General features: G+C 38.6%; 1 long non-coding RNA gene across 1 annotated transcript in view; it reads left to right on the top strand.

The window, feature by feature from the left end:
- The window catches only part of LOC134292246 (uncharacterized), a 59,314-nt gene extending 46,117 nt beyond the window's left edge, over positions 1-13,197 (top strand). The window contains exon 3 of the long non-coding RNA XR_009999536.1: positions 13,073-13,197. This is a non-coding gene — a long non-coding RNA (uncharacterized LOC134292246). The remainder of the gene's footprint in view (positions 1-13,072) is intronic.
- The last annotated feature ends 642 nt before the right edge of the window (positions 13,198-13,839 follow it).

The raw sequence follows: 13,839 nt of genomic DNA on the forward strand, positions 1-13,839 counted from the left end.
CAGGGATTCCGCAAGAACTCCTCCAAGGATTCCCCCGGAACTGTTCCAGGGATTCTCCTGGAATTCATCCAGGAATTCCTCCTGGAATTCCTCCAGGAATTCTTCCTGGAATTCCTCATGGAATTCCTCCTGAAATTTCTCCAGAAATTTCCCTAAAATTTCTCCAGGATATTTCATGCAATTTTTTCAGGAATTTTCCTGGAATATCTCCAGGAATTTTTCTGGAATATGTCCAGGAATTCCCCTGGAATTTCTCTAGGAATTTCACTGGAGTTTCTCCAGGAATTCTCCTGGAATTTATCTAGGAATTTCCCTAGAAATTCTACTGGATTTTATCTTGAATATTTAAAAATTAATTAGGAACTGTTCTGGAATTTCTCCAGGATTTTTTTCTGGAATTTCTCCAGGAATTTCCCTGAAATTTACCCAGGAATTTCCTTGGAATTTCTCCAGGAATTTCCTTGACATTTCTCCAGGCATTTCCCTGTAATTTCTCCAGGAATTCTCCTGGAATTTAACCAGGAATTGCTCTGGGATTTTGACGTTACGCCAAGAAGAGGAGAAAAGGCTCTGGGATTTCTCCAGGAATTTCTCCACGAATTTCTCTGGAATTTCTCCAAGAATTTTTCTGAATATTATCCACGAATTTTCCTGGAATTTAACCAGGAATAGCTCTGGGGGTTTTCCAGGAATTTCTCCAGGAATTTCTCCACGAATTTCTCTGGAGTTTCTCCAGGAATTTCCCTAGAATTTCTCAACTAATATCAAGACAATTTCTCCAGGAATACCCCTGAAAGTTTTCCAAGGTTTTCCCTGGATTTCTCAAGGATTTTTTTCTGAAATTTAACCAAGAATTTATCTAGAATTTCTCCAGAAATTTCTCCAGGAATTTCTCTAGAATTTGTCAAGGAATATCCATGTAAATTCTCCAGGAACTTCCCTGGAATTTCTCCATGAATTTCCTTGGAATTTCTCCAAGAATTTCTCTGGAATTTAACCAGGAATTTCTCTGGAATTTCCCTGGAGTTTCTCAAGGAATTAACCTGGAATTTAATTAAGGATTTCTCTGGAATTTCCCTGCAATTTATCCAGGAATTTCCCTGGAATTTGTCCAGAAATTTCCTAGAATTTATCAAGAAATATCCATGCAACTTTTCCCCAGGAATTTCCCTTAAATTTCTCCAAGAATTTTCTTGAAATTTCTCCAGGAATTTCCCTGGAATTTCTCCAAAAATTTCTCTGGATTTCTTCAGGTATTTCGCTGGAATTCAACCAGGAATTTCCTTAGATTTTCTCTAGGAATCTCCATGAAATTTCTCTAGGAATTTACCTGGAATATCTCAAGGAAGTTTCCTTGAAATGCTCCAAAAATTTCTCTGAAATTTCTCTAGGAATTTCCCTGGAATTTCTCCAGGAATATCCTTGCAATATTTCCAGGAATTTGCCTGGAATTTCTCTAGGAATTTCCCTGGAATTTCTGCAGGAATTTCTCTGGAATTCATCCAGGAATTTCACTGATTTTTTTCCTGGAATTTCTCTAGAATTTTACCAGGAATTTCTCCAGGAATTTCCCTGGAATTTCTCTTGAGTTTTTCAAGGAATTTCTCTGGAATTTATCCTGGAATTTCTCCAGGAATTTCCCTGGAATTTCTCTAGGAATTTCCCTAAAATTTCTTCAGGAATATTCTTACAATATTTCCAGGAATTTTCCTGAAATATCTCTAGGAATTTTTCTGGAATTTCTCATGGAATTTCCCTGGATATTAATTAGGAATTTCTCTGGAATTTTTCCAAAAACTTCTCTGGATTTTTTTCAGGAATTTCCTTGAAATTTCTCTGGATTTTCCCTGGAATTTTTGCAGGAATTTCCCTGGAATTTTTCCAGAAATTTTCCAAGAATTTATCCAGGAATTTCCCTGAAGTTTCTCAAGGAATTTTCCTTGAATTTTTCCAAGAATTTCTCTGGAATTTGTCGAGGAATTTTCCTAGAATTTTGCCAGGAACTTCCCTGGAATTTCTCCAGGAATTTCCCAGGAATTTCTCCAGGAATATTTTTAGGATTCCTTTTCAGGGTTTCCCGTCGAAAGCTTAAAATTAAACACATATTTTAGGGATTCTCCCGGAGTTTCTCCAGAGATTCTTCTGGAGTTCCTGCAGAGATTCCTCTGGAGTTCCTCCAGAAATTTTTCTGGAGTTTCTCCAGGAAATCCCATGGAGTTCCTCCAGGGTTTTCTTTAGAGTTCCTTCAAGGGTTCCCATAGAGTTCGTCCTGGGATTCCTCTGTAGTTCCTCCCTGTAATTCTTCCAGGAGATCCCTTGGAAGTCCTCCGGGAATTCCCTTGGATTCCCACCGAACTGACTGATTTTTCGGAGTTTTTCTGAAACTGTTCATGGAGAAAGGGTCCTTGATGATCTCAAGTCACAAACCCAATCTTCGCCAAAATTATTTTCCATCGACCATAGTCCCCGTACCTGAAAGTTGCTCAACAAATGAATAAGCATAGTTATGTTTTTCATTTCAACTAAGTTGACACCCCGTTGACAGCGGGCAATTCATGACATCGTTTGACCATATCTCCCGGCCTCACAGCAGGAGCATTGCCAGTATGTATGGTGTCAGTGTGTCGCCGTTGCTCTCTCGCCTCTTGCACAAACGGCAAACTAACTTGAATATCTCGCATAGGTATCGTGCATTTGTGGAAATCGCACAAAAGTCAGAGAATTACAGCGCAAACCTGACTGACTGTTTTGCGGTGTGAGTTATGAAAACTGCGGGTTGTTCACGTGGTTACGTTCTGCTCTTTGTGTGCGGTGCGGTGCAGTGGTTTCGATATTCCTGGGATAGTGCCGGTGGAAGATGGGATTGTCAGGGGTGGGTACCTATGTCATCGAAAGAAGAGTGCAACTGCTGCTGATAAGGCTGACGACGACACGTCGGATGCACTTTGCGATGTTTGACTGTGCAGTGGCAGCTGATGCAGAAAAGTTTTCCACGTCGTCGTCGGCAGGGGAATTATGCACTATTTTAATTAACGATGATAACATGCTCGAGCTTGTAACTTTTAATAGGGTGATGAACTTATTAAGCCGATCTGAAGTTAGTATAAAAAGTTCTGATTTATTGTGCTGCCATTCGATTGCAGAATCATTATCCATTGCCCTCAATTCAGTTATACTACTAGATCATACCAAGGCTGATATCGGTGGAACCTGCATATTATGGGTGCAGTTTCACAATGACCTGATAGTATTCTGAAGCTGCTTTGAGCCCAACTGTTATTGAAACTTGATTCAAATGTTTGTTATTTCTACTTTCATATACATAATACTAGCAAAATTGCTCTTATTCACTTGGCGCACTACAATTCTATTTTTCTGATACATTCTTAGATAAAAAAACATCAAAATGGCGTTTATTACTAGCTAGTTTCTGACAAACCTTCCAGTCGAATCAAACATCTGCTCATGTTGCCTCGTGGTTTATTTATTCACTCGCCCGTAATTGATATTTTATCAAACATAATCCGACACAAGCTTGGAGTAACTACACACTAATGGGTACTTGTAGCCATCATTGTCGCCCAGTAATAATTATAATCCGTACACCTGTCAGCGTTGGTCGATTATTACCGGTCGTCAGTCGGTCACTCCCACCGGTATGTAGGTAGTTGTCCACACCGACGACTGGTACAAACGTACTTATTTACGTCATGAATGGACTGGAAAAGCAAGTACTCTACAAACTGATTCATAAAGATATGTCATCAATGAAATTAGATCCTACTTATTTCGAGTCCAAGCACTCACCCACAGAATGACATAGTGACCCTCACAAACTGAAATGCACATAAAAATACACATTTAGTTGAGTCCTTCAATCACTGGATCAGTACACATTGTCGTCACTCGTACGGACGAAGTGACGACTAATTTAATTAAAACGGATTAGCGCAGTAGTGTGTCGGCTCCGAATGGGCTTTTTATTTTTTGCCCAACAGTAGAACGAGGTAATGTTGGTCAGTTCGATAACGTGTGGAAAGTAAATGAAAATTGATGGACCGTCCGTAGTTGCTACTCCAGTATCGCCAGACTAGCTACAGTCACACAAGGAATCAATGAGATAGCTGTTTGGGACGAACAGACATCTTCAGTGTGTGTGTGAGTATTGATGATTTTCCACTTTAAAGGTGGGCATGGCGCTTGCTACGTCAAGATGCAGATCAATGTGGGAACGAAGAGGAAAGTGATGATTGCAATCGCTTGTTGCCAACAGACCGTGGGTACAAGCAAACAGACGCTACACTCTTCAGAAAGGCTTGGCACATGCATTTAACGATGGATTTAAATTTCAAATGATTTGCGCGATCCTTCCATCAGAGGTGCTAGTGTTCACTGTTCGATCGCTTTGACGTTTGCTAGTGCTCCGTATGGAATAAAAAAAACATCAAGCACATACGTTGAGAGTTACGATCCTCAGAAAGTTAATGTCACTCCGTTGATGAACGTCTTCCTGGGTTGGGGCATAGGGATTTACCCCTTCTGCGCTAATACTCACTCTCTGAAAAGATAAGAAATATGATGGGGATCCCTTCCCGATTATACAATGAAAAAAAAATAATAATAGAAGATTTCATTAGTTTCTCGGGTAATCCACGGAATTTCAGCATCTCAATTCACTAACAATATCACCTCTAGCATGTCTGTAGCATGTCTTCGATTGCATTCCTTGTGCGTTGTTATAATCTACAAAACGTTGAACGCATAATCGCTTGTGGATTGATTCTGTAATGCACTTTTTTCAAATAATGATTGCCGAATCGGGCATCCATCACTTTTCATTAACATGAGTGTTTCTCTATCGAACTTCAACAACCGGAACCACGATTTTCTTCTTAATCCATGTAATTTTCTTTAATTTTAAGACTTCTACAAACACATATACATATTGTCACTTCTAGGGATAATACACGCTCTTGTTTGTTTCTAGTTTTGTTTTCAGGCGCTGTCTTGAAATAATCTAACAAAGATGATGATTATGAACCTGGGCTCAGGGGAATATCTGTAAGTAAAAAGAAAATCGTGTTAAGCATTGTCGACAGTCGAGTCAAGTACAAGATACTGAAGTCGACCTTACAGTTGAGGTCGAAATACGTATCTGTCAACGGATGCAAATTCTTAATGGAATTCAAAGGAACAGTATTTAACACGATTTTCTTTTTACTAACAAAGAAGTTTACCTAACCTCTTAAAAGATATTCCTGCAAAATAAAGCTACGAATTAATTCTAATAACAGCGGCTTATTCATCTGTTGTACAGCGATAATTGTGATATTACAGATACGGCAGCACAAGTTTTTATTCTATAGAAGTTAGTTTGACGTTATTCTAACACAATGCTAGAATTAGGTCAAATTAACTTATATACAACCAAAACTTACGCTACCGTAGCTCTTACATGACATGTGTGTTGCTTGAGTAGGTAGTGCGGGGTTAGGGCAGTATTCTACAACAAAAGTAAATGCCAGGACTGCTCTCTCCTCGACCCACTGAAGTCCTTGTGATACCGAAATCATCTGGAAATATCCAGAAGTCCTTCTCTGTCACCAAATTTCTCAAATATTAGTCGAGCACCTGTGCGTAGCAGCTAGTTACCGTAGATTTACGAAACCCTCAGTCGCGTGATACATAACATCTTATAGGGGAGGTCTTCGTAGATTGCCACAGCAATTGCTGCACGGTATCACAGCGATGGAAGTTAATTTGTATTACCTCCATTGCACTATAGGGTATCAGGCGGAAAAAAAAATCAGAAAAGTGACTTTCATGAATGCTTGTTCTGAAATTTTCTATCAATAACAAACATATAAACTAAGAGAAATCCAGAATTTCAAGTTTCTGGCTGATGTAGTTACAAAGATATTGTGCATCAAAGTTAAGTAAAACTAAAACAATTGATTTCCGCTAAAAAACGACATGTAAATTCAAATCGATATTTTCTAATTAATTTCATCATTATCTATTGGTTTCAATAAATCAATGGTAAGGTAATGAAACAAGCTTTCCAATAAACAGGTGTGAAATAGTTAAACAATTGTAAGAAAAAACGGTAAAAGAAGAAGAAGAAGAAGTTGAAAAAGGCATGAAATTCAGCATCTTTTTCTTCCCACACATTCCCAGACCCAAAATCAGTCGGAAATGAACCAACTCCCACGCTGAACTTCCCTCAGGATGCCATTCTCCAGCTCAAAACCAACAAAGCAGCTAGTAAGAATGGTATCACAGCTGAACTCATCAAGATGGGCTCAGAAAAGTTGGCCACCTGTCTGCATCGGCTGATAGTTAGGAACTGGGAAATCGAACAGTTACCGGAGGAGTGGAAGGAAGGGGTAATCTGCCCCATTCACAAGAAAGGCGACCATTTGGAATGTGAGAATTTCAGGGCGATCACTATTTTGAATGCTGCCTTACACAGTGCTAAGGTACACCGGGGAAAGTTGAAACGAGTGGGCAAGGTGAAACACGATGTTTTGAAATAGATTTCAATACAATTTGGAAATTTATCCATCGCTAAAATATTGTTTGAATCAAAAACTATGTGTTATGGCGATCAAACTGTTTATCATCATTGAAAAACATCATGTTAAGCCGCTGTTTCATCTTGCCCCATCCGTTTCAACTTGCCCCGGTGTACCTTATCCCAGATCATCTTCCGTCGTCTGTCACCTAAAACGAATGAGTTCGTGGGAAGTTACCAAGCCGGTTTCATCGACGGCTGGTCGACAACGGACCAGATCTTCACCGTACGGCAAATCCTCCAGAAATGCCGTGAATACCAGGTCCCAATGCACCACCTGTTCATCGACTTCAAAGCGGCATACGACAGTATCGACCGCACAGAGCTATGGAAAATTATGGACGAGAACAGCTTTCCCGGGAAGCTTACCAGACTGATAAGAGCAACGATGGACGGTGTCCAGAACAGCGTAAGGATTTCGGGTGAACTATCCAGTTCATTCGAATCTCGACGGGGACTACGACAAGGTGATGGACTTTCCTGCCTACTATTCAACATCGCCCTGGAAGGTGTTATGCGACGAGCCGGGCTCAACAGCCGGGGTACATCCTTCACGAAATCCGGCCTTCACGAAATCTGTTTTGCAGATGACATGGATATTATTGCTAGAACATTTGGAACGGTGGCAGAACTGTACACCCGCTTGAAACGTGAAGCAGCAAAGGTCGGACTGGTAATGAACGCGGCTAAGACAAAGTACATGCTGGTAGGTGGGACTGAGCGAGACAGAACAAGCCTTGGCAGCAATGTTACGATAGACGGGGATACTTTCGAGGTGGTAGAAGAATTCGTCTACGTCGGTTCCTTGCTAACGGCGGACAATAACGTGAGCCGTGAAATACGAAGGCACATCTTCAGTGGAAGTCGTGCCTACTATGGGCTCCAGAAGAAACTGCGGTCAAAAAAGATTCACTCCCGCACCAAATGTACCATGTACAATACGTTAATAAGACCGTTGGTTCTCTATGGACACGAGACATGGACGATGCTCGAGGAGGACCTGCAAGCACTCGAAGTTTTCGAGCGACGGGTGCTAAGGACGATCTTCGGCGGCGTGCAGGAGAACGGTGTGTGGCGGAGAAGGATGAACCCCGAGCTCGCTGCACTTTACGGCGAACCCAGCATCCAGAAAGTGACTAAAGCCGGTAGGATACGATGGGCCGGGCATGTTGCAAGAATGCCGGACAACAACCCTGCAAAGTTGGTGTTTGCTAACCATCCGGTTGGTACAAGAAGGCGTGGAGCGCAGAGAGCACGATGGGCGAACCAAGTGGAGCGTGAACTGGTGAGTGTTGGGCGTGACCGATGTTGGAGAGCTGCAGCTGCAAATCGAGTATTATGGCGGCAAATTGTTGATTCAGTATTATCATGAATTTGATGTTAACTAAATAAATGAAATGAATGTCAAGGCAAATAATGATATTTTCTGTTGGGAAATGATTGCTGCCCATGCAGAGTAATCTAATCTTGCGAATGATTCTACAAGTCTTCGTCATCTCTCCATTCAATCTGTGAAAGGCTTGGTACCCGAGCAAAGGCGGATAACAAAATGATAACAAGTTCTGTTGCCTGGTTATCATTCGTTTGATGATTGAGTTTGTTATCTTTTAGAATGAATTAAGAACCAACATAAAAAAATAGGAAAACTCAAATTTACTCCACGAATACTAAAATAATAAGAAGTTAAGTTATCATTGAGTTCAAGTTGATAAGGAGTATATCGGAAAGTAGTTGAAAATGTTCAGAATGCTCTATCTCGAAGCTGGGTTGGTCTTTTCATTTCGGTTCTTCTATGAAATCTTCACAATATAGTTAAGTTTAGAGTACATTGGAAACATATGGAAAATGTTTTGTGTTACTGAAAATATGGTTAAATGAATACACCTCACAAAATAAAAATCTGCACAAAATGAAATTTTGTTAAATTTTTTCAACATTTCAAAAATCTGTAGCGAGTAAAATTTGTACGATAAAAAATCTGAAAAATATTGGTGTTTGTTAACAGTTATGTACACATAACATATCATTCAACACCGACTTTCAAAATTCATATTTTCGATAGAAAAATCTCCTATATCTACAAAATGGTCCACTTCAAAAAAACGTCTATTTTTTAATCATACTTTAAAGCTCTGCTTTAAATATCTTAAAAAGTTATAAAATTCTATTTTTTGCTCTAACTTACTCGTCCATAAATTAAAAAACATACCCTATTTAAAAAAAATGCGAATTTTTCATTTTATGTATTTTTTATTTGCGTAAACATGATTTGGAGGAGCATAGAAAAAAGGGGTTAATCAAAAATGGCTTTTTTTTCATTTTTAAGAATTGCGCTTAAATGCAGTGGAGATTTTTCTTGAAAAAAATAATTTGCCTATATCATGAGGATTCTGGAGCTTATCCTATTTGCACAAAAAAGTTAACAATTTTCGAACATTATCGAACTTTTTTCACAATTTCAATTTTTTAGGAGGTGTGCAAAAATTTAAAAACATGCGTTCAGTAATCTAGGTTAAAAACCCAGTTAAAAGAACATATTTGAAAAATCATAATAGCCATTTCTTTTTTTCAAGTATTTATACAGTATCTCCAAAAATAAAATTACTCAAAAGTTGCATTAAACTATTTTTGAGGCTAGTTTAAACATTTTCAACTTCTTTACGATACACTCCTTATGACAACGATAACAGGTTTTGTTATCGCTTAGTTATCATTCAGAGCTATTTTACCGACAAAAATAGTAAAAATCTACTTCACCGATATAGATACCAGTTGAAAAAAGTTTCTTATAATTATAATTCATGTTTTTTCGAACCATGATCGAGTGATTACCGGTCGCAGGTGATACCCCTATACCAACGGGACTCAATGAGAGGTAGAGTAGTTGAAGGCTATGCTTTCGTACTGCAATCGTATTGAAGATGGAAAGCGGAATCTATTTTTAGATTTGAAGTTTCTTTTAAATCATGTTCAAAGTTTCTTTGACTTATTATCTTTTGAATGAAACCTAGGGTTTTGAAATCGGACGCAAATTGGCGGAGATATGGGCCTAAAAAAATGACATGTTTTTTAGGGGGTGACCCCAAACTTTTGAACGGGAGTGTATGTTTCGGCTATAAAATTGTTGATAGTGCATCGATTTTTTTGAAATTTAGCCTATGCAAGGGATGTATATTGAGAGGTTTGTGTTCAAAATTTCAGCCATTTCTTTTGTCAAATTCAAAAGTTACAGCGCTGACAAGCTAAACCAGGGGCTGTACAAAATTCAATTGCTCGCGTTCTACTGTTTCATTGCTACAACAAAAGGTACTACACCGATTCAGTTGAAATTCTGCAAGTGAAATAAACACATCTTGAGATATTATCAGGCACAATTTGAGCAATTTTAATGTATATATTGCAGAGTTGCAGTCATATTTCTGTGTCCCGAATATTGCGGATACAGGCTTTATGAGGCGAGGGTCTAAATTGTATTGGTTACCCTAGCGTTGTGGTAAGCGCTCGGGTATTCAGCGTGATCATACTGAGGATGACAGGTTTGTTTCCCGGTCTATCCAGGAACTTTTCGTAAAGGAAATTTCCTTGACTTCCTTTGGCATAGAGTATCTTTGTTCGTGTTGCATGACGATATACATATATGCAAAATAATCATTGACAGAGAAAGCGCCTTTATTTATTATACATATTCTACTATATCGAACTGATCTTTGTTCTGCATTTTTTTTTTGCTTTGTTCATGGTAGAATGATAAACATGCAGATGTTGATATTTCAGGCCAAACATGTCTAAAGGTCCAATCTGCAGAAGAGAGGCTCTCTTTGGTTTCCCTCTCTTTCGTTAATTTCTCAGGTGTTTATTTGTACTATGATTCTCTCCTTGCATTGAACGATAGTCAAAACAATCGTCTTTTGATTTGTACTGCAAAAATAGTTGAAAAGTGTACCATTATATTGCAATAATTGAATGAGAACGTGAACAAAGAGAGCCTCTCAAATGCAGATAGGACCTTTTGAAATGTTCGGCCTGATTTGGTCGTTGTTCCTTTTCCAGCCCGATTGAGGGTCCGTTATGAGTTGGCGAGCAATGAGCTCAAAAGAGGGTCAGTGCTCGCTGCTCTCGTTGGGGAGAGAAATGGTGCCGGAGCTGGGAATCCAACCCAAGACCATTCACTTATGAATGAAGCGAATTTGTGACAAACTATGCCACGGGCCCCGGCTGAATTAATGATAATAAAACTTTTTTTTTACAAAAGTGCGACAAAATGATTCATACAACCTCTTGCTACGGTACCATTGTTGGTATCTACCCTTCTGTATTTACTGCAGTCAATACAAGCATGATAGACACTGTTGATTGTGGCTGGAGTGTAGCCTATATGTACACATATAAAAATTGATAAATTTAAATTTAAATTTAAATTTAAATTTGAAGCATTACTCGCAAAAGAAAATAAGCATATGTAATACTAAATGTATTATATATTTTTTTCGCAGTGCTCAGGTATGTGACGTACATAACCGTGTCCCCCTAGAGGGACAGTGCATTCATGCATTCCGAGTGTGGGATAACAGGGACAGGGTTGATGTGCTTTTAAAAATCCATTCCACCCGAATGCATTCGGATCGGACCGTTGTCCGTTGTGATGGAAAATATATTTAATTTTCATTGGAAATATTCTTTGTTGTGGTTGTGCTTTGCTCTGGAAATGAAATTAAATATAACCCGTACGGTTGACCGTGGATGCATTATGGTCCACCGGTTCGGGATTAGATTGTGGTAAGCTCTATTGGCTGAAAATGTTTTTCGCAAAATTGGATTGGAGATTTTAATACAATCTACTTTTTTGCAATAGTGCTTTTAGTGTGATGTATGCAAACTACTATTCATTTTGTGAAAAAAGAAGTCCAACAGCCTAATGGAAAATTTTAAAGGCTTTTTAAAAGGCAAAGGTTTAATAGGGAAAAAAAAAACTATGTATTCGCACAGCAATCACGAAACTCAAATTTCACTCCCTTACGGTTTGGTGGAAAACGGACGGTATCATCAGTCAGTGCTACACCAGATGCCGCAGGTGGTACCTTCAGGGAGCTACTTAATTAAATTGTTTTACGACCGAAAGGGTCAATCAGCACAGTAGGACTGAAGGTGATTGGTTTCTAGCGCAAACCGTCTGCTCATTGTGTAAATTTACAAATACCTACTTTTTTTTTGTTTTAGATTGAATCTTATTAAAACAGACGAAAAAGCTAAACATGTAAGTCTTTTAAACTTTTCTCTGAAAGTTGCTGAACCGATTGGATCCGCCTGATTTAGAAAATAGGTAATAAGTCAATGAAATTTGGATGATTTGGCCTACATTTTCATTCGGCTAGCTGCTGCTTTGGTGCGGCTGCCTACGTCAAACGCAAAATCTAAAAAAAAAAATAACTAGTAGGTAAGTGAAGTGAAATTGAAATGTGAAATTTCTCGTAATTATTCGATTTGCAGTGATATAGAGCCTGGTTTTGATAGTCCACATCTTGTTGCTTCCATCTGATGTGCCTTTGGCAAAGGTAAGTTATAATTTATGTTATTATTGGATGTTTTCCGTCTTGTATGACGGGAATTAGCGCATATGACGAAGTAGGTTCCTATCCTATCTGCAACAAATTCTTTCAAATTCGGGATCAACCGTTGTTGGTTGAATCGAATTTGAGCTGGATTCAACTCGATTCATTCAGTTCATCACTGATACTGGAATGACGAGAATTCTCACTTGCCCACTCACGGCCTACGTAAACGTAACGTCGATCGCTGCTGATTGGAAGGGGCCATAGCTCCACCGGTTGGTACGCGATGAGTGCATTATTTGCACGTAGGGAGGTAGTTGCAAAAAAGTTAACCCTTTGCGTTGCAGGGAGGCTTCTCTTTGCTTTTTGCGCTTGAAATGGGGCAAATATGAATTAGCATCTAGCTAACTCGGAATGGGGGTACGTCGTCGGTGGTCGGAGCAAATATTGCACTTGGGCCCGGTTGGTTGGTGAGCGATTTGAATTTGTACTTAGGTAGGTAGGCAGGCATGCTGCTGCTGGTGAAGGTGACGATGGAACAAACGATGCTATGCATCCATCTGCGCTGCATCGTTGCATTGATAGAGCCGGCAGACATCGTGTACCTATGTAGATAGTGAATTGATGAAGGGCTACGAAGCGGAGGAGAAACAAACAGGGAAAGCGAGAATAAGTGTGTTGTTGCATCGCGTAAACAATGCCAAGTGAGTCAATATTGTCGGTGAATTTGTAACACAAATAAAAGTGTAGGAACTGCGAGAATGGTACAAAAATCTTAGATTGATAGTGGTTTATGGCATAGGATTTCATTGTTTACAACGTGCAACTCAAATATACATATCTGCATATTTTTATAGGAATGTTCAAGTACCATTTTATATCATCCATTGAATAAGCACATCATTTCAAATCACTAATCCACATTTTAAACTTTCTGCTTTTTCCACAGGTAAATCTCAAACTGCTAGGAATCCAAATTATTCCAGGATCAGGTAATCATATTTGGCAATATCGAAAATCGGGAATCGAAAAATAACTCTTTTGAACATATCTAGTATATGTTCTGTCTAAGTATTTTTAGAGATTATTGATTTTTTTTTTGGTGGTTGCAACACACTAAGGGCCGAATTCTTCACCTCGGCTCAACCGGTAAGCCAGGCTTACCCATACAGTTAAACCTGGTTTAACGCTTAAGCGCGCCTGGTTTAACGGCTCAAGCCCGGGTGAAGAAATCACCCATAAAACACTAAAGTAGTAAAGCCACACTGGTGGCAAGAACATCGATTTATGCAATCACCGAAAAAAAAAATCAACAATCCCGGATAAAAAGTTACCATTCATTACATGGTAAATATTATTAACATATGACTGGTTTTATTGTTCATAATAAAACACATAGTAGATATATTGTTACTTTTTACAATAGAAATCAAGCCCATATAGTTCGTACAATAAGTGAACATTAACTTTATTAGTGACTAATTGATTCGATTGTTTTTCAATAGTTCTGTAATAATTTAAAGTTACTATCAGTAAAAATGAATCTAAGTTGTTTTTATATAGTTGCAAAATTGCCTGCAAAGTTCTCCTGGACTTTTTATTAAAAAAGAGTGTATTTCTCAATTACATTTAAAAACAATTCGTTACAAATAAATAACAATAAATATTATTGTCATGTTTATATAATCAAATACAAAATCACTTGACATATTTTTT

This window comes from Aedes albopictus, chromosome 3 (genome assembly GCF_035046485.1).
Source record: "Aedes albopictus strain Foshan chromosome 3, AalbF5, whole genome shotgun sequence".
Classification (NCBI taxonomy): Eukaryota; Metazoa; Arthropoda; class Insecta; order Diptera; family Culicidae; genus Aedes; species Aedes albopictus.